The sequence below is a fragment of the Somniosus microcephalus genome, chromosome 13 (genome assembly GCF_052327205.1).
Source record: "Somniosus microcephalus isolate GS21.2 chromosome 13, FLI_Smic_1.0, whole genome shotgun sequence".
In the NCBI taxonomy this organism is placed as follows: domain Eukaryota; kingdom Metazoa; phylum Chordata; class Chondrichthyes; order Squaliformes; family Somniosidae; genus Somniosus; species Somniosus microcephalus.
The window spans coordinates 171,040,756-171,066,563 of NC_140999.1; the positions used below are offsets into that span (position 1 = coordinate 171,040,756).

The window sequence follows — 25,808 nt, forward strand, 5'->3', positions numbered from 1 at the left end:
TGTATTTCTGCTGATGGCCAGATGATTGTCTTATCTATGCTAATTCACTTGATTATGTAGAATAACTCTGAGCCACAATAGATATCAGATATAAAACTCTAGGCACGTTAACGTATCCCAATCTGTTTTTCATATACAAAGAATCGATGTGGTAGAATCTTCCTGTTACAATGTCCAGTTTGTCAGGCTAATTTAAGATACTGATGCGGACTTGATGGAATAAATTCTCAAGAGTCAAAAAATTAGAAAAGAATATCGGCCAAATGAAGCATGTCGTCGCTAAAGAAGATAAAAAGAGAGGGGTTTAGCAATATTAGCAAGCAAGTAAGACACAATCAAAGGATCAGTTCCATAATCATGCTTAGTATGAAAAGGCTTACATTTTCATGCATATCTAATTGAAGGTGGCTATGGACAGATTAGGAATTTTTATCTAGAAAAATCAGGTTCTTATATGGCACAAAACAAGGAATATTTTAGCTGGGTATATGGTAATTCTCTACTTGGCAGATTGCAGTACAAAATGATATGACACTTAGTGGTTTTAATTGGAATAAGCAGAAGACCTGAGGTATAGGCCTTTTACACTTTGAAATTGTGGATGCTCTTGTTCACTGGTGCTGTTACGATTTTCCCTATGGTAACTGTACTGTGCCTGAGAAAGATATGCTATACTGCATAATCTGAATTCATGTTATTTACAGTTTTCATCAATGATCCAGATTTTGCCTAGTTAACATTTGAGAATATTTGAATTAATCTTTTAGTTATTTGTAAGTGTCTGTCAGCAAGGCTAAAGAAAATTCTTGAAGTTCATCCATTGGTTGAAATGAATAACATTTTTAAAGCTTCTGGTTTTAATACAGTCATAATTTTGTTGGTAAACTCTTGCCTGAACTGAGTACAATTGAAACAATAATGTATGACTATGTATGACTATGTTAATTCTTTGAGAACAAGAAGTTTTGTTTCACTGCAATTTTCTACAATGCACACTGGAATCAAAGACATTATTCATGTGTTGATCTTGTGACTGTTTCGTAACACCAAGAGTCCATCATTTTGGACTAATTATAGTTTTCAGAGGCTACAAGAGGTGTTTGGTTTTTAAAGGTTGGTTGGTTAGCAATTCAATTGTTGCTTTGAGGATAGGAAATGTCTCATTTAAGAAGATAAAGGGGTCAATTTTCACTTCTATCACCTGGCGGTAACAGCCTCAAGATGGGGTTGGTAGCTTCACCGCCCGTTACCACTGACGAAGAGGCTGGCGACATTTTGAAAGCGGCCTACTGCCGAGCACCACCACCACCCCCACCCCCCCCCCGTCTCGGGTGGTAGGCCTCTTTTTAACGTAAATCAGGATCCTAGGACCACGCCCACATCAATTAGTTCTACAGGCGATGGATCCGAAGAGGCCTAGCCAAGATAAGCTTGGATCCCTTTTTGTGGGTCCTGGAGGAACAGGTGTGCATACAGGAAAATCCTGAAGATGGCACTTTATAATTGAAAATATATCTGCCTAATCTTACTGTAACTGCTCATTGAATAGAAATATTCTGAACCATTGCTCAAACGAGATGTGTTTTTATTCGTTGTCACAAAACTAGCATTGGTAAAAGCCTGAATGAATTATACATGAACGCCCTCAGGCTATCATTTTTTATGAGAGAAAACAAAGCATATTGTCACACATGCTTTGCGAGTTAACAGAGGAGCTGATCATTTATAAGCTGGCATCAGAAAAATTACTATGAAAGCGTCATGTAAAAAATCCAACTGAATTATCAATGTCCTACAGGGAAGGTACCTGTCACCCCCGAGTCGTTCCGGTCTCACAATGTGACACATTGATGTTGAATTTGGAGTCTATGAAGTTTCGTGGCTTCTGGTCAAAAAAGCCAAGGCAACCTCCTACCAACTCTCCTAACTGATGAATCAGTACTCTTCCATGTTGAACATCACTTGGAGGAAGCACAGAATGTTATCTGGGTGGGAGAATTTAATGGCTCGGGAATACCACCACTCACTCACCAAGCTGGCTGAATTGTGAAAATCATAGCTGTCAGACTAAGCCTACATCAGATGGTGAAGGAACCAATACAAGGAATTAACCTACCTGACCTCGCCCTTACAACCTGCATTTCACAAACAAGTCTATTCTTGATAACATTGGTAGAAGTGACCACTGCACAATCCTCTTACAAACAAGGTCTCGTCCTCACATTGATATTACTCTCCATCATGTAGTGTGGCATCACTGCCATGCTAAGTGAGTTAGACTCGGAATAGATCTAGTAGCCCACAACTGGGTATCCAAGGGCCATCAGCAGCATTGTTACCACCAAAATCTGTAATCTCGTGGCCCAGCCTGACTCCTTTCTCACCATCAAGCTGGGAGATCAATGCTGTTTCAGTGGGGTGTGTAGAAGGGCATACCAGAAACAGCACCAGTCGTACGTCAGGAGAAACTAACCTAGTGAAGCTGAAAACACAGGGCAGCATCCCCAGCCCAAGCAATTTCAACTGCATCACCATTGCCCTTCCTCCTGTCATAGTGGAGGACAGGAGCTGTTCAGCTCCATTCCAACTCCTCCGATACTGAGGCAGCCTGTCGGCCTACAGCAACACTTGCACAATATCTAGGCTCTGTTGACAAGTGCGAGGTAAAATTCGCACCACATAAGTGGCAAGCAATGACCAACTTCAAAAAGAAATGGCCCAATTGCCTCACCCTGACCTTCCAATGAGCAGAGGCTTAACTGGACCAGTTATATCAACACTGGGGCTACAAGAGCAGGGCAGTGGCTGGGTACACTGCAATGAGTGGATCACCTTGATACTCAAAGCCTCTCCACCATCGAGGCTCAAATCGGAAGTGTTATGAAATACACACAGCTCATGGGTGCACCTGCAATGATGCTCAAGATCTTATCAGTCAGCTTGATCATCACCGCTGCCACTGAGCTCCACCCTATCCATCACCAATGCAGTTTGACTACAGTATTTGTAGACATTTCCTTAACACCAGTACATATCAACATTTCAATTGAACAACCAGACTGGTGGAGTTAATCTGAAGAAGAGGGTTGTTTTAGTGGGTGAAATCACTTAATGTTGCCTGAATATATATATATATAAAGTCCATAATAAGTTTAGTTATTATCCCTTTATCATTCAATGCTGTATTATTAGGAACCCTAAAGGCAATACAAGAAGAATATACACATGCGTTGTAGTAACAGCCAAGAGGTGATAGTACAGGATTTTCATTTTAGGAATTGTTTAATCGTGTTCAGCTCAGAATCATCAGGTGTGGAAGTGGGTCTTTAAAATGATGGAATATGCTTGAACCAGAACTGTCAAGCCTCATTTATTTCTAGCATTAAATAAAAACAGAAAATGCTGGAAATGCTCAGCAGGTCAGGCAGCATCTGTGGAGAGAGAAACGGAGTGAACATTTCAAGGTGATGACCTTTCGTCAGAACTGGAAAAAGTTAGAGAGATAACAGGTTTTAAGCAAATACAGAAACAGGGAAAGGGGGGAGGGGAGGGAAAGGGGGGAGGGGAGGAAAGAACAAAAGGGAAGGTCTGTGATCGGGTGGAAGAAAGGAGAGATTAAATGACAAAAGAGATGATGGTACAAGGCGAAAGGAGATGGTAATGGAATAAGTAAGGAAACAAAAAATGGGTCTAGAGGAGGTGTAAATGGGAATATCAAAATCATTAGCAACAGCTGCCGTCCAAAAATATGGGAGCAGAGGTTATGATCTGAAATTGTTGAACTCAATGTTGAGTCTGGAAGGCTGTAAGGGAAGGGTAGGGGAAGATATGTTTGGTGGTGGGATCATGCTGGAGGTGGCGGAAATGGTGGAGGATGATCCATTGAATGTGGAGGCTGGTGGGTTGAAAAGTGAGGACAAGAGGAACCCTATCATGGTTCTGGGAGGAAGGAGAAGTGCGGGAAATAGATTGGACACAGTCAAGGGCCCTGTCAATCACGGTGAAGGGGAAACCTCTGTTGAGGAAAAAGGAAGACATATTGGGAGCATTGGTATAGAAGGTGGCATTGTCGGAACAGATGCGATGGAGATGGAAAAACTGGGAGAATGGAAGAGAGTCCTTACAGGAAGTGGGGTGGGAGGAAGTGTAGTCAAGGTAGCTGTGGCAGTCAGTGGGCTTAAAGTGGATATTGGTCAATAGCCTATCCCCAGAAATGGAGACAGAGAAGTCGAGGAAGGGAAGGGAAGAGTTGGAGATGGACCATGTGAAGGCGAGGGAAGGGTGGAAATTGGAAGCAAAGTTGATGAAATTTTCTAGTTCAGGTCAAGAGCAGGAAATGGCACCGATACAGTCGATAATATATCAGAAAAAGAGGAGAAGGAGGGGACCCGAGTAGGACTGGAACAAAGAATGTTCCACATAGCCCACGAAAAGGCAGGCATAGTTAGGACCCATACGCGTTACCATAGCAACACCTTTTATTTGGAGGAAGTGAGTGGAGTCAAAGGAGAAATTGTTCAATGTGAGAACAAGTTCAGCCAGGTGGAGGAGGGCGATGGTGGATGGGGACTAGTTGGGCTCCCGTTCAAGGAAGTAGGAAGAAGCGGAGAGCCCTCAGGCCATCCTGGTGGGGGATGGAGGTGTAGGAGGATTGGACGTCCATGGTGAAAAGGAGACGGTTAGGGCCAGGAAACTGAAAACTGTTAAAGTGGCAGAGGACATCGGAAGAGTTGTGAATGTAGGTAGGAAGAGACTGGACAAGGGAGAAAAAATAGAGTTGAGATAGGAAAAAATCCGTTTCGTGGGGCAAGAACAGGTTGAAACTATGGATCTACCAGGGCATTCCTGTTTGTGGCTCTTGGGAAGGAGGTAGAAGAGGGCTGTGCGGGGTTGGGGGACTGGGGTTGGAGGACTCGGAGGGAGATGAGGTCAGTGACAGTCTTGGAAATGATGCCTTGATGTTCGGTGGTGGGGTCGTGGTCCAGGGGGAGGTAGGAGGCGGTGTCAGAGAGTTGGCGTTCCGTCTCCGCAAGGTAGAGGGCAATTTGCCAAACAGTAGGCTTAATGACCAGATTAGGATTGGATCTGAGAGATCGGAGTGCTGCAAGTTCAAAGGGAGATATATTAGAGTGAGTGAGGGGAGCAGAGAAATGTTCTTATGAGGCAGCCGATGTCACGTCGGCAGTTGCCAATGAAAAGATCTAGAGAGTGTAAGAGGCCAGGGGGAAGGGTCCAGGTGGAACAAGAATTCTAAAGATGGGAGAAAGGGTCCACTGTGTGGGGGGAAGACTCCTGGCCAAAGAAGTGGACGTGGAGGGGAAGGCGACTGAAGAAGAGCTCAGCACGTGCCAAGCTCAAAATTCATTGAGGTGGGAGCGTAGGGGGATGATGCAAAGGCCTTGCTGAGAAATGATTGTTGAAGGTCAGCGGGGATAATGAAAACACGGCAAGGGGTGAGATTGGAAGAAGGGATGGGGTCAGAGGAAAGTGAAGGGGAAGAGGGGCGTTGATGAAAGTTTTGTTCTCCTTACCTAAGAAAGGATATACTTGCCATAGAGGGAGTGCAGCAAAGGTTCACCGGACTGATTTCTGGGATGGCAGGACTGTCATATGAGGAGAGATTGGGTCGACTAGGCCTGTATTCACTAGAGTTTAGAAGAATGAGAGGGGATCTCATTGAAACGTATAAAATTCTGACAGGGCTAGACAGACTGGATGCAGGGAGGATGTTTCCCCTGGCTGAGGGGTCTAGAACGAGGGGTCACAGTCTCAGGATGCAGGGTAGGACATTTAGGACTGAGATGAGGAGAAATTTCTTCACTCAGAGGGTAGTGAACCCTATGGAATTCTCTACCACAGAAAGCTGTGGAGGCCAAGTCACTGAATATATTTAAGAAGGAGATAGATAGATTTGTAGACACAAAAGGCATCAAGAGATATGGGGAGAGAGCGGGAATATGGTATTGAGATAGAGGATCAACCATGATCACATTGAATGGTGGAGCAGGCTCGAAGGGCCAAATGGCCTACTCCTGTTCCTATTTTTCTATGTTTCCAAGAGTTGTTGAAGCTTGAGATCCTTGACACCTGAAAGGAAGAAAAAAAGTTTTTGTTAAAGCGCCGGATGAGGCGAAGGATGATATGGATCGGCGGACCAGGACAGCTTTGAGTTAGAGTGAGTCGGTGCTGCTGAAGAGAGAGGTCGAGAGCGTGCATGTGGCGGCGCATGGCATTGAGCGTGGATCTCAGGATGCGGCGAGAGCAGTGGTTCGAGGAACGCTGCATATCCTGGAGATAGCTGCAATCACGGGTGGATCCGAAACATAAAGGTTGGAATTTCAGTTGGAATCCACGTGGACTAAGTTGGAGCTGGAGACAGTTGCTGAGGAAAAGGATGTGGCTGTGAAAACGAATTTTGGTAGATACCTGAAAATATCAGATTTCCAGCATCTGCAGTGTCTTGCCTTTGTATTATTTCTAACATTGTTTTGTTTTTCCATAAAAAGACAACCTGTTCCTGTCTGTCACTGCGTTATATAATCCCAACTCCATTAAAATCGGTGCATTTAACAACAGCAGTCTGTCTTGTCAATATTGCTTTAAAATTTTGAACCTTCAACAATGAAGGTAAATTAATTTGATTTTCTCACTTGACTTGCAGATCTTACTTATGTAGTAATGCATATTTTCTTTTGGCAGCTGGCTATCTGACACATGCAGAAACCCATCACTATGTTTAAGAGTCTCCAATTCAAGCTACTGAGAAATCCACTTGTAGGGTTTCTGATTGCCCAATATGGAGTGCACAAGTGTCTCTCATAGTGACACATTCCACTTACCTAAGTCCAGCAAGCCTTAGTGCAGTTTGGCAAAGCTGAAGTTTAGGAACCCCCCAGGTATGTAGAGTCTAACCAGCTAAATCAGAACAAAGCACCAATAAGCTTTCCACTGCTTGTCCAGCTAGGACCACCCTACCCATTAAGGCTTTGACCTGTCTGGAGCTGAGTGGGACGAGTCCCAGCTCCCACTGATATTTTATCTCTTTGCATTCCATTAATGAGCAAGTCTAGTTGATCAATTATCAACAGCTCCCTGGAATACTGCCTGGCTCAAGTATGGAATTATCTGGGCTGGCATAAAGGGTTAACTTCCATTGCTAGGCATGTCACCTTGGCAAACTTCCATCACTAAACAAACCCCACCAACCTCTCCTACCCCTCCTACTCCAAGGAGTATAGTGACTGGTTGTTTGCTAGATAACAGACAACCAGCAACAGAAAGAAGAGGATGAAGACGCACCAAGATAGTCACTCCGGTTCTCCCAGGACAATCGTTTGATCAACCTGTGTTCTGCACCATGCTCTGCAGTTGTAAGCATCGTTTTTAACTGTTTATACTGTCGATGACTGTCAATGTGCCCCTTTAAATGGTCGTATGCAACAGTTCGTGGTGTGAAGATTCAGCAACTGTTGTTTGCCTCTCTGTTACCCAATCATGGCAGATACTGTAGGAAATGTAAGATCAAAATTTCAGTTTGTTAGACCCCAGCCCAAGACAATAACAGAGACCAATATTAATCAAAAGAAAAATACTGCGGATGCTGGAAATCTGAAAATAGAATGGAAATACTCAGCAGGCCAGGGCAGCATCTGTGGAGAGTGAAACAGAGTTAACGTTTCAGGTTGATGACCTTTCGTCAGAACTGATGAAGTTAGTTTGTTGGTTGTCATCGACAGTATAAACAGTTAAAAACGATGCTTACAACCGCAGAACATGGTGCAGAACACAGGTTGATCAAACGATTGTCCTGGGAGAACCGGAGTGATGGTGCGTCTTTATCCTCTTCTTTCTGTTGCTGGTTGACAGTTCTCAGTGGTCGGCAGTTAGCTACACCGCTGCAGAGCCCTTTTGTTCTCTTCTCAAGTTTGCTGTATCTTTCTTTTAGTGGGTTGTTGTGTAGCTTGCCACATATGGATCTTCTCCGTTCTTTTAGAGAAGGTTCCTCTTTCCTATCTGATCTTTCTGATGAAAGTCACAATCACAGGACCATTCCTCCTTCTGGCACTAGATGTGCATCAGTTGTGGTTATCAGTTGTGGTTTATACAATTAACACAGCTCAGTTGTGGTTGATACAATTAACACAGTTCAGTTGTGGTTGATACAATTAACACAGTTCCATCATCTCAGCACTTTAGCTGATACTGAGCAATAAGCAAGTCCATCATGCATTGCACCAGCCATTTTGTGTTTATCGCAGAGAATACTGGTTCTTACAATACCATGCCTTGTGCATATGAGCATGTTTTGTCAAACCCAGACCATATATAATGCCTTTCAGCATCTATAGTCCCATCTCAGAATTTCCTCATCAGCAATACAAGAGACATTTGCTGTCCGCGTGCTGGAAGGACCTATACAGGGCAGCTTGCATCGTGCCAATGATCATGATGTTGGAGACATCTAAGTTCAATGCCTCCTAACAGGCCTGCTTCTCACCAGCTGCTTTTTCCATGTCTTCATATGAGGAACTTTGGCGGAGCGATGTGCCCACCATGAGGCTGACTCCCTCTATGCAGTGACAGGTTAGTGTAAGCTGGAGCCCTCACTCCCAGCAACCACCTCCTTTAACTTTGTGAGTAGATAACATATTCATAGAAGAAATTAATATAAAATTTTAATCCGGACACATTTAAATCATTTTCAAAAGACTTGAGAGAAAAGAATTCTGTTTCTTTTAAAAACTGGGAGTTCAAAAAGTTCAGTGGATAAAAATCCATTTGAATTTGCCTTCCAGTTATTGGTGACATTTACTTCACACACAACTGTGTATAAAGCATCTACAAAGCAGGGCTAAATCTCTGTAGGCTGATGTTACAGCTACCATTAGCTGTCTGAAATTGTTCTTGCTATTCTCACTGTATTCCGAGGACATGTTGCCCATCTGCAAGAAGGTCAACTGTTCAGTTCAAAGGCTTTCCTTAACTGGAGCTGAGCTTTCCATTTCAGGAATATTTTTCAAAGTTTCTGTCTTTGCTCTTGATTCAAACCCATCACTTACCACAGTGGAAATGATCAGTAGAAACATGTCTTTGATTCACAAAATAGTTCACATTTTCAGTCTCTTGTTAAAACTCACAAGCCTTCTTGTCAGCTGTCAAAATGAGCCAGCTTCCCAGTACATTTTTTCTTTTGGCCTGGACCTAAATTCACACTTCAGTGCCTTTACAACGGCAAATCTAAAGGTTAGACAAGTTGAAGGTTAGGATGCGATAACTGAATGTTGCTTTGCAATGCAGTAAAAGTCAGAACTTGTCATTATGTTGTATTCATACTTTCTATTTAATAGAACAGAGGTGACTAAGAATGCACTACAGAGAGATAACTTATTTTAAAAGTGACAGAATTATACTCTCCTACAGTTGCCCTAGTTTCACTTTATTTTCCTGACCCTCTTTTATTTCGAAATGCCTCACCTACCTGCTCTCCTGTGATTCAAAACTTTATCTTTTTTTTTAATGTCCACCGCAATGCACAACACTGAGCATTCTTCAGCTGCACAGCCCGTCACTGATTGGATGCTGACCCAGTACTGCCCGAGTGTTGGACAGCAGCTGGGACAGTAGCAATGAATAGAAACTAATGCAACCTGTCCACTGCCAGCAGCCTACATCATATTATTGAGTGGTGTTGACTTGCCTTGGTCATCCATCTCTGTTATTTCTCTCTTTTTGCTGTCTCAAGATTAATAATGCTGCTCTTCTGTAGCAAAACATCATTGAAATTATTCGTCAAATGACTAGGAACCTGCTACAGGAAACTCTCGATTTACCGGCACCTAAATAACCGGAAACCTCTGTTAACCAGCAAAATTCAGGAGTAGGTTCAGGTAAGTTTTACTTCATATTAGTGGCCATTCCTGGATCTGTAGCCGTGTAACCGGGGTTCCTGCACCTGTTGCTGTGCAACAGGGGCGCCTGGATCTGTGGCCGTGTACGGTGCTCTCGTACCTTTTACTATACCTCTCTGTAATCCAGACTTTTTGATAAACCAGCACCACGCCGGTCCCGTCGGTGCCGGATAAAAAAGAGTTTCCTGTATATTGATAATGCAATAGCTTGGGCTGCATTGGGAAATCAGTTGCATAGCATCAGAATTGCATACGAATGGGATGCATCTTTACTCGTACTGGAGGAAGAGCAGGGGAGTTCTCCCCGGTGTCCTGGCCAATATTCATCGCTCAACCAACACCTCTTAAAAACAGATTATCTGGTCATTATTACATTGCTGTTTGTGAGATCTTGCTGTGCACAAACTGGCTGCCGCTTTTCCTACATTACAACAGTGACTATGCTTCAGAAATATGCCATTGGCTGTAAAGCGCTTTGGGACGTCCTGAGGTCATGAAAGGCGCTATAGAAATGCAAGTTTTTCTTTTTTCTTCCCTTGCATAATTCGGCAATTTGACCTTTAACCTTACCAGCCCCGAACAGGCCACATATACATATGTTTTTGCTCATTCCCGTTCACTCGTTTGGGAGGGAGCAAGACTCAGAGTAGCAGTATCAACAGATGAAAATGTATGTTACCACTTTCTGCTGCCCTGCTCATCCATTTGCACAGGCCTATATTTCCATTGAAATTAAGGCACAGAGGAAAAGTCTATCCTTGGAAAATAGAAATGGAACCTGCCACATCTGAGGGAATTCTGCTGAGACTGTGGATCAGGTGGAGTGTTCAGCATTAACACTGCAACATACTGGATTCAATTCATCGGATTTAACTCTGGTGGAACTGAACTCTCAAGTACAAGGCACAAAACATTGCTCGACTTTTAATATAATTGTGATTGCTTTTTAAACTTTGAAAAGTTGGTTTGCATTTTTATAATGAATTATTCAAGGCACAATTGCTTCAAACTAGCTACTCGAGGGATTTTTTTCATCTTTAGTAATCCAATGATTTTGTTCCCATTATATTGCGAACAGTACATATTATAATTTGCATTTCTTAAATGTAATTTATCTTTAGAGCTTGTGAATATTAGTGTTGTGTGAATATTAGCGTATGAATGCTGAATGTTTTGTTATTTTAAGAGGTCTAACCCCTCCATTAAAATAGCAGACAAAGGGATTTCACATTTGTGACTAGCTTTACTCGAAAATGTGCAAGACGTAATTTCAAAGCTGTTGTGTCTGATAAACCTTCAGTTGGTGTAGCAATATAATAGCTGCTTTTATTTCAGACTCCCTGGCACATTTTCTCTGGATGTAGCATTCAATATAAGAGGAGATCCTGGAGTATAATTGCAACAATATGCTTGCTCTCATCAGGGGGCCCTCTAGTGTTCAATTAACAACATGCAAGTATAATCTGTATCACTGGCCTGTGTTTAAAATGGGATAAATAAACTTTTTTTTACTCTGCATTGAGCCACAGGAGCTTGTATATGCAGCTTGCCAATTTTTTGAACGCTCTTAAGAAGAGCAAGTAAATGCTGGAAATCATCCATTATGAGAATCGGAAATGTAGGCCAATCCAAAGCATGCAACTAAAGTTTCTGACAGGCTTGCTATATGGGGCAAGGTGAAAAACCAGAATTTGATTCCTCCTAGGAGAATGTTTTGACAAAAAGAATAGTTTTAGTCCCCTTTTTTTTTTTGAACAGCAAAATTGCTATTCAGCAAAGAAATAGATATGGGGCGAAAATTCATTTTAGCCCGTTTTTGGACTTGAAATAGGCGGCACGCTGGTGATCGTGCACCAAAAGCCAGAGGCCAGAGGCTCACCCGAAATTGGGCCTCGGGCCTCATCAGCATATTACCAATCAGGCGTCCAGAAGCAGCTCGCCGGTTCCACGAGGACAAAGTTGGGCCAGCTGCCTCCTAGCAGTAAGGATATTATGGGATATCGAGAGAAGGCAGCGAATTCATATTTAAAAGATGGCGACAGAAATGGCAGGATGGGCTTGATGTGCTAAATGACCTAATCCTGTTCCCTGTGTTCTTCTGCCCTTGAAGTTGAGGTAATGCACCAACGCCTAACAGGTTCATCTGAAATTCCAACAACAGAGATTATTTAGGCTTCAGAACCAGTTTGAAAAAACAGCAGACAAACAAATTTCAGATAAACGGTGAAGTGTTTGTACACAAGTGCCCCAGATTGTAATTTGAAGGACAGTGTTTCAGTAATTATACTTCCAAATATCTAGCACTACGTATAATGTTGCAAAAAATTAATTCACAGCCCTATTTTCAAATCAGCCAAAAAAACTCAGTCCTGAATTAATTTTAACCAAGAAATTTAAATCTTTTCTCAGTTTTCTGTCCTTTAAATTAAGCACATGCCAGAGTTAAGCAAATGTCGGATTTAAAAATTAAAATGTTAATATGTTCATGTTATTACCACTGAGCACAAGTTTACATTTTTATTTTATTATTTACTTTGCAGTCCTTTGGCCTCATTTGGCATCAAGTGCCCGTTCAGCCAACCTGTTCAGGTAGAGGTGCTGTTGGAAGTACTGCAATTCTACATTGAAGACTTCTGACAGAGTAACCCAGTGCAGCCAGCAGAAAAACTTGCTACCAGCATTGCAACTAGTCAGGTAAGTGCAAATGGGCTCCCTTGCCTTGTGTAACGAACCAGAAATGCCATTCTAAAACAGATTTATTCGCCCCCCAAGCAACAATTTGGTGGTTGCAACACGCAGATGTGAACAGCTGATGAACAGAAAAGTGAAGCAAGTAGTTTAGTACTGGTCCACTGAGCTTGACTAGCTCCCGAGTCTCGAAGAATGATATATATGTAGTGAGATGTGACAAGAAAATAAGTGACCTAAAGTCTACCTTGTCTTTTTAAGCTGTTGGTACCGTTCCATATGAAATCTCTGTGGAGCTATATAAAACATTGCATTCTGTGTGTCTATAATGCTGTTTGGAGGAGCCATAAATAAAGCCTATTACAGCAAATGCTCTTATACATAGGTGAGTGTAATTTTTTCTGGTGCGCTGATAGTACAGTCCACTAATGTGATTTGCCTGCTATACACATTGGACAATTTATATGAATCTATATTGTTTGTTTATAACTCTGATTGGAATATTTTTTCCTTAACAAGCCTTTCCGAGTTCCGTTTAAAGCCCGTTAATCTTCGTTGACTATACCTGAACTAACCTGCACTAATCAGAGACATGGGAGGCATTGCTGGAACTCAGTGCTCTATAATTCTGACCCGCTCGTACTTTTCTCTGGTGCAATATACACCATGGTCATTGTGTAATGTTCTGCGGGAGTCTCACACTGACTGAACACGATAAAGAACCATGAACTACCCACTTGCGTTTCCAGCACTGATGCTGTCTGCAGAAATCGCTCCACTTCGCCCAGCTTCTCTTCAACTGAATTCCCCGTGTGGCTCCGTAATGGAGAAGCATAATAGGTAATTGCCCCTTAACGAAGTGCAAACTACCTGTTTCTGCCTGAAATAGCTGGCGCGCTTAACACGTTGTAAGCGTTGACTTTGTAATTGACAATAATGATAATGGCAAATGGATTGCGTTATTTGACTGATTTAAACGTGGGCCATTTAAATGGTGGGGATTGTATATTAAATGATAGTTAAACTTTTTTGTGCTTTTTAAAAAAATAAACAAACTGCCAGGAACACCTCATGTTGCTTAGCGTGCTCTCTGGTACATTGGGTTTTCACAAAAGCCAAAACATAACTGAGCAATTGATCAAAAAACGTATGTGAAAATCTTCTTCTTAGGCAGTCCCTTGGAAGCGAGGATGACTTGCTTCCACATTAAAAATGAGTTCGCAGGTGACTGATGAGTCCAATGTGGGACCTACAGACTCTGTCACAGGTGGGGCAGATGGTGGTTGAAGGGGCGGGTGGGTGGGGTGCTTGTGTTGACGTGCGCTGCTTGCGCTGCCTGCGCTTCGCTTCCGCTTGCTCCCGGCGAAGAGACTCAAGGTGTTCGGCGCCTTCCCGGATGCTTCTCCTCCACTTTGTGCAGTCTTGGGCCAGGGATTCCCAGGTGTCGGTGGGGATGTTACACTTTTTCAAGGAGGCTTTGAGGGTGTCCTTGAAGCATTTCCTCTGCCCACCTGGGGCTCTCTTGCCGTGCCGGAGCTCCGAGTAGAGCGCTTGTTTTGGGAGCCTCGTATCGGGCATGCGGACAATGTGACCTGTCCATCGGAGCTGATTGAGTGTGGTCAAAGCTTCGATGCTGGGGGTGTTGGCCTGAGCAAGAACACTGACGTTGGTGCGCCTATCCTGTCAATGGATTTGCAGGATCTTGCGGAGGCAGTGTTGGTGGTACCTCTCCAGTGCTTTGAGGTGCCTACTGTACATGGTCCAACACCGCCTTCAGTGTGCCAGTGCAGCCTTCGGTCGCCTGAGGAAGAGAGTGTTTGAAGACCAGGACCACAAACCCGGCACTAAGCTCATGGTCTACAGAGCAGCAGTGATACCCGCCCTGCTGTATGCCTCAGAGGCATGGACCATGTATGTGAAAATATTTCTCAGCTAGCTTACCATCCGCTTAACCAGCAGAAGTAGCACACTGAGCCACTCCAGCCGTGGAGTGAGAAATGGGGAGGCGACGCAAAAGGCATGAAGCTGAATTCAACTACAAGAATAATTAGCTCCCAGTATGTGGCATTAAGCTGGTGGGGCAACCCACAAACATATCTGGTAAACCAGGCATAGAGATCATAACTCTGAAAATCAGTGTGGGGATGCATGCCCAGTGAAACTGGAGGAATATCTGCAAGAATGTCTCAGACTTCAAAAGTGCCAAGCTGAGAAATGGGAATGGGAATCTACTGAAGCTGCCATTTTGTTGAATGCTATTTTTGCCCATCAAAGTAAGATACAGATACTGAACAAATTTGCTTGCGTGCCTTAGTAAACTTAACCTAAATTGATCTTGTGACCTGCTACAGTCAAACAATGGGAAAGTAAAGAAGATAGTTGATAAGTAGTAGACTAGGAAAAGAAAAGACAAGAGAGCAATACCATGATCAGCTATAACAATGTAGATGCTGAAAGAATCCTCAAATGGCAGACCGTGGTCCCTTTCTGGACATCAGAATTTTTTAATGTGTATCACACAGGACTTTGAGAGGTGGGGTAGTATAAGTGCAGATCTTGCCAGTGAACCTTTATCCTGCCACAGAGCTCTCTCACTTCTGACTAATGAATTATCACTCAATTCTACTCGTGAACAAACGTGAGTAATGATTGACAATGATATTTCACCAGTCAGAAGTGAAACACACTGTCGGTGGTACAAGCTCTTGATCACCACTTTCAAATGCAGTTGAGTGCTGGTTCAACCTATGTGATTTGTCCTGTAAGACCAGTGAGAGTAGGTCTAACTGAGTCATCTTATCTTGGCCATTCCATGCCTCTGGGCAGTTACAACATCTAAATCTATCCTGTCCAAAAATTAAAGCAAATTCATTTCACAGGTTTAAAATGAAATTCAAGATTGTGTTTTTGATACGAGGCGAAAATGAATTAGTGGGACGAAAGGAACACAGTTTTTGAAATGTAATTATAGTCTGCCAAATGCATGGGACTGATTGTGGAACTCAGCAAGACCGATGACTTAGGTAAGTGAATCTTGGCAGAGTACAATTGGGGATCCCTGATCTAGAGTATTTAGGACATGAGTTTTCAATTACTTATAGAGGGTCAATGTATTAACAGTATAGAAAATAGTTTGTAATTTGATCCCTATTCCATTTAAATTTAAATATCCTCATTTTGATAGAATCACTTTCATGTTGAAATCAATTTTCATATATTAGTATAACTGAATATTGTGGCCCTAACGATAGATGTAGCACTGAATCTAGTTGACAGCTAGGCCTTCAATGTACATCCTGTTTAACGTGCCAGCTGCAGCCCTGACAGTGCCTGTACGCTCTTCATTAAAGAATGTCGATTCCAATGAAATCCTGAAAAACGCGAGTGTTATGTTATTCTTATACAAAACAACTGATAGCTTTCAGGCTGCTTTTTCTACCAAGTCACAAAATTTAAAAAATTCAACCTCAGCTGCGTACAAAACAACCTGATCGATTTGTGTGTACCTTTCAAATGAATTCATCTCAAAAGCTTCAGTGCTTTTACCAATGTCCATTAATGTAAAAAAGGAACAAACATGCACGTATTTTCTTTGTGAATTTATGTTAAGTCTATCCAGTGGAAAAAAACATTCAATCGAATGGCTTGTGTTGTTCAATACGATAGCACTACAAACTGAAAGGAACAGAGAAAATCAGAAATAATTTATGCATTTTTAGTTTACCAGGAGTACAATAGCTGAGAAAGTTCAAAGTGTTGGATACATTAAGGGAATATCCCATTTTGGCTAACTGTTTATTTTTGGTAAATGCTATTTTAGAGTGTAGCATCTGTCTGAGGGGAGTAGTTGTAGAATATGAAGCAAACTGGACAAGACCTTAATTATATTAAGGTGGATTTTCCTCTTCAGCTTCTGGATGGTAATCTGGCTACTCATTATGGAACCCATCTGATTTTCATTCCATTGATCTATAAGTATTTTTTGGCTCGTGTAGAGCATAAACGCTGGCATGGACTGGTTGGGCCGAATGGCCTGTTTCTGTGCTGTATATCCTATGTAATCTCAGGTGATCCACTCCAAATGATTACTGCTGAGGCGGTAGAAACAAGAAGCTACCCCAGGATGTACTGTGATTAATAGCGCATTCACAATTCACAAGTTCAGCATCAGTGTGAAGCCAAAACATCACATCAATGCTAAACTTGGACTGTGAAATGGGGGTGAAGGCGCAAACTGATTCCGAAGCAGAGGGAGACTCCCTCCTCCAGGTTAGACCCTGATTCCAGATTCAGGCTGCACTTACAATATAGTTACAATTGGCAATAACAACAGGAAACGCTGGAAAAACTCAGCAGGCCAGGCAGCATCGGTGGAGAGAGAAACAGAGTTAACGTTTCAGGTCGATGAGCTTTCGTCAGAACTGGAAAAAAAGCAGGAAATGGAAAGCAAGTTTGGGGGCTGGGAAAAGGGGGAGGGGATGAAATAACAAAAGGGAAGGTTAGTGATGGGATAGAAAGCAGGAGAGATTAAGAGACATTGAGAGACATTAAGAGATATTTGAGGCAAGAGGAGGTGGAAATGGGACAGGTTAAGGAATAAAGGATGGCTCTAGATGGGGTGTGAATTGCGCTGGTAGAATGAAGGACAGCTGAAGGGAGGGAAGAAAAAACAAAAAGTGTGGATTAAAAATAAGAAGAAAATATATATATGTGATAGGGGCCGAGGTTATGATCTGAAATTGTTGAACTCTATGTTGAGTCCAGAGGGCTGTAGAGTGCCTAATCGAAAGATGAGGTGCTGTTCCTCGAGCTTACGGGCTGGCCTGCTGAGTTTTTCCAGCGTTTCCTGTTGTTATTTCGGATTTCCAGCATCCGCAGTATTTTGCTATCGTGGTTACAATTGGCAGTGCTTTGTTCAGACATTACAGTTGTAATGTAAATGCACCCATTACAGTCTGCCACCAGATAGTTCTGCATGAGTACTTACATGCACACACCGAGCCTTGCTCCCTTAGCAGCTACTTTTTGAGACTGCAGGTGGGTCCACCCATTTTCACATAACGTCAAAGAAATTCAATACAGGAAACTTTGTGATATCTGACACCGACAGGACCAGCGTGTTGCCGATCTATCAAAACTGCCGGACATACAAAGTTAATGTTGAAGCATACGGAGGTTTTCATCTCCGTATCTGACAACAAACACTGTTGCTCAGCAACAGCTTCTAAAGAGTCGGCTGCAGCTGCAGGCTTCTCTGGCTGAGGCTGTTGCTATAGCTACAGACCTTGCAGTGGCTGACTGGGGGAAAAAAAAGAACGAGATCTAAAAAAACTTACAGAAAACGGCTCCTGATTTTTGCCGTTAGATCGAGTATTCCGGACATACAACCTCCGGATAAACCAAAGTTTCCTGTACAAAGTTTCTAAAGTGCCTGGGAGATCCAACTGACTGCCGGAGCACTTTTTTAAACCCAACTCCACTTGGGACTAACATTATCTTTCACACAGTGCCAAGCACAAGTGGTATGAGGTGGCTATCTGCAGGATGCCCCATGCCATGTAGCTTCAGTGCTTTCAACAGTCCTGCCTGTGATGTTATGCTGCTACTTTCGTGTCAACATGCGCGTGACGCATATCAACAGGGAAGTGGGCACCATAAATTGGAGAGTTCAGGCAATTAAATCACTTTGTTAGCTGTGCGGGCCATCCAATAATTAAACCTGCTGAAAGCTGCAAATTCTACTGTAATTGTGAATTTTTTTCTTACCTGCCAGCTGGTCGTCTTATCATGTCAGTTCCTGGGGATAATTTGTCTCCGCTCTTATACTGTTTAAGCCTCTTTCTGATATTGTTTGAAGTTCCATCTATTTGAAAAAAAAAAATTTGCCCTTTCCACAGAATCAAACTGGAAACTTTTTTTTATCCGGCACCGACGGGACCGACGTGGTGCCGGTTCATCAAAAATTCCAGATAACCGAAAGCTATAGTAAAAGATACAGAGAGTTGAGAGCTCCGTATAAAGCAACAAATCCTGTTGCTTAGCAACAGGTTCAGAACAATGGCCACAAGTTCCAAGTGTCTCTGTAGCTTAGCAACAGCTGCAGCCACACCCTTGCACAGTGATATACCTAACCACACACAGCAACAGATAGAGGAAGGCAAGTACAATATGAAGTAAAACTTACCTGAACCTACTCCTGAATTTTGCTGGTTAACCGAGATTTCCGGTTATTTAGGTGCCGGTAAATCGAAAGTTTCCTGTGCTACTATCCAGAAAATATGCTCTTCAATCTCTGATTGCCAGCACTGTAATAATTCAGTGAGGTGAGGTTGAATAAGTGGTGCATCTTCCTGTACATTACAGTGTTGTTTTGGTTGACAATGAATGAGGAGGTAAATAGCCGTTGACTAAAATTATTGTATTTTCGCCAACAAGACTAAAATGAGTATAACATTTCTAATATAGACACATTTAAGATAAAGAGACAAAACTTAAATGCAACTTATTCTAAGACTAAAACAAGACTGGTGGGTTCAAACAGAACACGAAACACCTTTCTTTATGCTTTGTAGATAATGAACCTGTAGCTAATTAAATTTCAGTTGGAGATATGGCTTTGCAGTCCAACTGATCAATTAGACGATGTCAGATGGGTGCATGCTACAATGACATTGGTAAATGTATCAAAGGGAGTTTTTACAAACACCAACCTATATCCGCATCTTACCCAACTGGGAATTGTCCTCCCTCTCCCCACCCCTGCCACTCTGAAGTGTATTAAAGCTTATTGTGCATGCACACCATCTTCAACATTGCTCTGATCTTCATAACTGACAATTCTTCTGCACTTTTCTTTGAATATATTTGCCCGTAGTTTGCAGTCAGTGGCGAAGCAAAGGCGTTCGCTGCTGGATCCGAAGTAAGCTTCCCACAAAGATCTCGCGATCTCTGTGGCACAAAGCTCGACTTTTCCGACGTTCGGTTGAGAGCTGTGTAAGTTAATGGGTAATCCCTAGCGCGAGCTGCTGTGACGTCAACAACCTGTCTAAACAGCCAATCACAATGCAGAATTCTCACAGACTAGGGAACCAGGAAGTGACTAAACTCCTTTTATTCTAAACTTAAAAAAAATATATTATAGAGAGCAAAACAAAGATTGGGGCTCTCACATGGGGAAAAGGTAAACCTGTAATAAAGATGAACAAGCTTTTCAAAAAAAAATTTTTAAGTTTCTTAAAAATTGTAATTTTTATTAAAATGGGTAAATTTGACATTCCACAAAATTAAAGTTAGATTTTCAGGGCCATAACATTTCTTTAGCAGTCAATACGCTGTTAAAACCCCAGTTACACCTAATCCAAAAGGGTCTAACATTTAATGGGGTATTTAATAACAATATTACCGTGGAAAAGCTAACGTTTTTGTCAGTTTCACTGATTTCCCTGATTACACTGATTGCCAGCTGTGGGGGCGGGGCCACAGCACAGCCAGTGTCGGAGCAGGGAATGACAGACCACAACTTCAGGATTTCCGCATTAGAATGCGCATGCGTAACACCCTGAAGTTGCAGTCAGTTTCAAAGGGGTAATAACAGCAAACAAACTGTTCGTTCTCTGTTATTACCCACTGCAAATTCCAGGCCATTATTGCTGAACAGTATAATTTGTTGAGGTCTTTAGGCCCCTCCCAAATTAAGTGGTGAAGCATGGTAGAGGTAACAAAATCAGCCATTGGCTGGTATAGAGTGAATTCAAGTTCCCACATGCACTCATTTGCCTTATTCCAATGGGTTACTCACAGGCTATGTACAAAAGCTGTGAATTTCACCACCAACTGGTACTGTGCTTCATTAGGGTTTTTGAGATAATATGTGACTCGTGCACCAGTACCTAAGGAAATATTTCATAGCAGTGTTATTGGGTCCTGAAATCTTGAAAGTTCTGCTTTACTGAAAATGATTTGTATGCAGTTTATGTTATGACTAGCATTCCGTGCTAGCAGTCTTTATCCACAAACCTGCAAAAAAATTGACATTTTTTAATGGTTTATAAGAATTTCTATACTCCAATATATTTTTGATTACATCTTTTACACCAGTCAAGGCAGGTGATGCGTGTCATTGGATATGAAAATTAAATACCGCATTTGTATTACACATAGACCTATCTCTCCTTTTAATTAATAAGTGCTCTGATTGACAAGTACTTTCCCACAGAGCAGGTACTTTAAGTTTTTAAAAAAAAATCCCATTACAGATGCCCCGAGTCCCCAAAACATCCATTTGAGTGTCAGCTGCGGCTCAGTGGGTAGCACCCTTGCCTCTGAGTCTAGAAGGTTGTGGGTTCATAGTCCCACTCCAGAGACTTGAGCACATAAATCTAGTGCAGTGCTGAGGGAGTGCTGCACTGTTGGAGGTGCCGTCTTTCAGATGAGACGTTAAACCGAGGCCCCGTCTGGCCTCTCAGGTGGATGTAAAAGATCCCATGGCACTATTTCGAAGAAGAGCAGGGGAGTTTCCCCAGTGTCCTGGCCAATATTTACCTCTCAATCAACATCACTAAAACAGATTATCACACTGCTGTTTGTGGGAGCTTGCTGCGCGCAAATTGGCCGCTGCGTTTCCCACATTACGACAGTGACTACACTCCAAAAAGTGCTTCATTGGTTGTAAAGTGCTTTGGGACATCTGGTGGCTGTGAAAGGCGCTATATAAATGCAAGTCATTTTTTTATTCACTGCAGTGAAGCAGATGGACTGGAGTGAGATAGAGCCCTTGGAACATCTTCACTCTGGGTTCAACATTTAAAGTCTCTTTACAGGCAAACCACGTGTCATGTTTTGTTTAAAAAAGAACAGTAATAGCCAGTACCTGGTTGATCGTCAGAAAGACTGTAATCACTGATTCCCCATGCTGTGGAATAGATATATTACAAGAGGAGCTCCCTTAACCTATGTCACGCTGAAGTGCATGAAAATGGCATTGGGGTCCTATTGACGTCATAGAACTCCAATTTGAATACTTTAATGAGGATCCGGCCTGTTTCAGGTGGCTGCTATGGCCGCCTGTGCCTAGGCCTCGATAGAAATGGTGGACTGGCAGTGTAGGCGGGGCAGCAAGTTTCTGCACTCTGATTTTCATAGAACTACTGCCCTGTTCCTGCCCGAAAATGGAGATGGAAATTGTACCCTATGTGTTAGTGATACTGGAACCATAGGAGAAGGTTTCCTACAAAGCACCAAACACTGAAAGTTTCCCTCATTGTAGACAGTTTAACGTCTGCACTTCATCCATCTTTTTTTTGACCATTTACCGCATTCAATGTATTTCAGAATTCAATTCCATGTTAATGACTACACCTTATCTCAAAGTAATTTAGAAGGCATAACAATGTCAAAATACATTCTGGCAAAGATACAAATGAGTAATGCAGAACAAGAGGCACAGAGGGATTCAATCCAAGATGTTTTTCTGTCGGTCTTCTTTCAGTGCACTTATCTCAGACTAATTTGAGACCAGCATCAGCTGGTGGAAGTTTGCACTAACATTGAAGTGAGTACATCACAGTCCTCTAAGTAATGAATTTTAAACTGGGAAAGCAGTAAAATCATAAATATCTCCTGTGTTATAAAGAGCATAGTGATGGAGCAAACTAGAGTGCTGTTCTCTATTGTACAATAATGAGGAAAAGAGCCACTGCAAGTCTTGTAGTCAGAATTCTGAAGATCTGTTGGCATTGTAGGTAAGTTAATAAAGCTGTTAGCATGTATACAGTTTTACTGCTGTCATTTCGGAGTGCACTGCAGTAAACAGCATCAAAACCCCAGGCAATGAAATCTCACTTTCGGTCTGAGTCAATGTACGTTCAGTATTGGAGAACAAATTTTTGAAAGTATTTTTGATTGTAAACAAAAGCTATGGCTTGCTGAGGTGGAGAAGTCCATTTATAGTCATGTCATGTGTAATGGTATAGTTTTCATTACTGAGGCAGTGTGCTTGTAGAAGGTGGCATAATTATTGTCTTAGTGTTGACATAAATGTGGAATTATAAGGTTCAAATGTGTCTAGAATTGATTCTGCTAAACAGCATGTGTTTCAAATATTTTTGAATACGTGTCACATGTTTTAACACTGCATGATATTGGTCTCTGATCTTTAGTGTAGTACATGAAACAGAATATTGTATATTTATACCTTCATTAGTTCGCTCCGTATCCACATGAATAGGACTGACTAATTAAACATCTTTTTAACTGTATCATTTGGGATGTGTGGAAGGAAAGAACCAATCAAAAAAGGAAAGCCCTAACCCGAATGCATTTTTTTTTGCTTCTAATTCTTGCAATCGTTTAAATTCCAGTTCCCAATCCGATTCATGCGCAAAGTCAAAAACATGGAGTACAATTTTCCCTAAGTACTCTCAGGTATACATTTAGGAACCTAAATATGCACAGAAGCCCTGTTGTGTGCATGTTTGTAGCATCCCAGTTTCGATCAATGCGACAGACGCCAAAAGTGTCAAAACCCTCCTACACTGCAGAAAATTTGAGAGCCTCCACTACCAACATGAAACCTTGTTAGATGGCAGTAAAGGTCACGGTATCAGCCTTGCAGTGTTCAAGCCCTATCTCCAACCTGCACTCTCATCTGGTGAGGTGGAGGAGGCAGAAAAGGCAGTAACGGTTGAGGTTAAATTTGCCCTGTTTTTGAGAGGTAGGACATAACTGCGACTTTTTTTTTCCAGGAATGCCAGTCTTGCCAAAGGTCTGTCCGTCTCTTCGTCGTGGTTTCTGTTCCCCTCTTTCATCCTGTTCAGCATCACTGTTGCTCCATTATTTTTTTAGATTGCTTCCAATATTTCAAGCTTCCTGTTTGTAACAGCTTTTCCTAATACACTGGCTGGAGTCATACCTAAGGAAAATATATTTTAATTAGATTAATTTCTAATATTCAAATATTGGAAAATGAATCTAAATAAAGGAACCTAGGAAATTAGAAAGTGATGTACAGTAAATGAGTCATAAAATATTGGAAAATATTAAAAATTAAAATATTGTAAGGCTTGCAGAGTGGGCAGATAAATGGTAATTGAAATTCAGTACAGTGAAGTGTGAGGTGATTAAATTTGGTAGGAGGAATAAAGAGAGCACTTACTCCTTGGAAGGTAAGAAACTAAATTGGGTTAAGGAGCAAAGAGATCTGGGAATACAGGTGCATAAATCAATAAATGTAGCAAGACAGGTTGATAAGGCTATAAAGAATGCAAGAAAAGTACTGGGATTCATTTCTAGAGGAATAAAATACAAAAGCGGGAAGGTAATGTTGAATTTGTATAGAACCTTGGTTAGATCACACTTGGAGTGCTGTGCCCAGTGCTGGTCTCCGTACTGTGAAAAGAATATTGAAACACTGGAGAAAGTGCAAAAAATGTGTACAAGATGTAACCAGAATTGAGAGAATGTAACGATCAGGAAAGGTTGAACAGGCTGGGTCTCTCTTTGAAAAGGAGAAGACTGAGAGGAAACCTCAGAGGTCTTTAAAATTATGGAGGGATTTGGTAGGATAGAGGTGAAGAAACTGTTTCCACTTGTGATTGAATCCAGAGCAAGGGGGCATCAATATATAGATAGCCACTAACAGATCAAGTAAAGACTTTAGGAGGAAGTTCTTTACACACAGAGCGTTGAGAATATGGAACCTCCTGCCACATGGAGTGGTTGCAGCAGCAAGCATTCCTGCATTTAAGGGGAGGTTTGATGGTTACATGAGGGAGAAGAAAATCGGGTGATAGTGGGGAGGTTGGGAGAGGAAATCACGTGGGCGGAGCCAAGGTGAGCCCAAAACCTCCTCTGACCTCGGCTGATCTGCATGCCCACAGGCAGTTTCCTGCTTGAAACTGGCAGAAAGTGATAGCTGGCCGGCGAGTGGGAGCGGAATGTCAGGTGCCAAGAGGCCACCAAAATTCAGATAGATTAGAGAAGATGGTGGTGTCAAACAAACTGTTAAGTTTAGCCAACCAGGACAAATCTTACAGCATACTCGAAAGCTATGTAGAAGGTCTTATGGGCCAGAAATTCAGTGGGCTTTGCGCCCAGTTACCGCCCAAATAGGGTTTCTGCGCCAGTGTAAGAGGGTGCGCTGATATTCAGCGCTGCGGTAATGGCGGCGGTGGCCGGTAGCGCTGCGCCGACACCGATGACGTCATCGGTGTGCGCAGTGCCCCGGTTCCGCCCCGCTTCCGGACCAAACCCCATATTTAGTTGCGGCCGCCTCTTCTGCAGCGGCCGCAAACAGCGATTGAAAAACGGGGCCGTACTGCTGCGCTACTGGGGCGCTTTAAGGTGGAGGTGCGGCCGGCCGCTTTTTCGGCGGCTGCCTGCCCGCACCTCCTTCCCCGGCCTCCTCCACCCCCCCCCCCCGCGGCATTGCCGGCTGCTTTCCGCGAGCCCGGCACTTCTCCGTGGTGCCGGGCTCATTTGCCGGCACAATCCAGCGGCGATCTCCCCGTTGCAGGCACCTCCACCTTAAGAGAAGGAGGAGGCCTGCAGTACCGCAGCCTGCCGCACCGCATCGGGTGGCGCAGCGGCACTTAGAGCGCTGATATTCAGTTTCAGCGCCCCAAGCGGTGGCGGGCACACCCTGGAATAGCGGCCGGTTCCGACTTGGGGCGCAAAGAGTGAATATCGGACGGTCGTACATGGCTCCGCGCCCAGCGCTAACTTTTGGCCGTTAGCCAGCTGGCGGGGCCATAGTGAATTTCTAGGCCTATATCTTTAAAAATTCTCCAATTCATTTGTAACATAACCTCCTGAAACTATAGAGGTCGATAGATTTTAAACTCTGCTGTAAATGGGTGTTGGATTGGTGTTGGCAACTTCTGCTTCACTTGAAAGTAAGAATTTCTTTGTGATATAGCAATTTATCTTGCATTTGTATTTTATATAAGATATGCTATGTATATTCTCGCGATCCCTGATCCCGAGCTCCACTCGCGATCCACTAGTCACTAGATCACTAGTCTAGTGGAGAAGCGTAGCCTTGACAGCAGAGAGGAATTTGGGAGCTAAGTTTAAGTGAAGAACCAGTGCTCACTGAGAACAAAGAACAGGCATGGTCGGGGGATGGGCAGTTGGCTCAGGTAACTTTAACCTTGCAGCTTGAACTTGCAGTTAGGGATAAAAATGCACCCACGAGTAGAGCCAGGGGAACTTAAA

At 42.7% G+C, this 25,808-nt stretch overlaps 1 protein-coding gene across 6 annotated transcripts in view; it reads left to right on the forward strand.

Moving 5' to 3' along the window:
* dlgap4b (discs, large (Drosophila) homolog-associated protein 4b) overlaps nt 1–25,808 on the forward strand; it is a 733,594-nt gene that overhangs the window by 356,620 nt on the left and 351,166 nt on the right. For all 6 annotated transcript variants that reach the window (XM_086005582.1, XM_086005577.1, XM_086005576.1 and 3 more), the window contains one exon: nt 12,449–12,602. The gene's annotated coding sequence lies outside the window, so the exon portion shown is untranslated. The remainder of the gene's footprint in view (nt 1–12,448; nt 12,603–25,808) is intronic.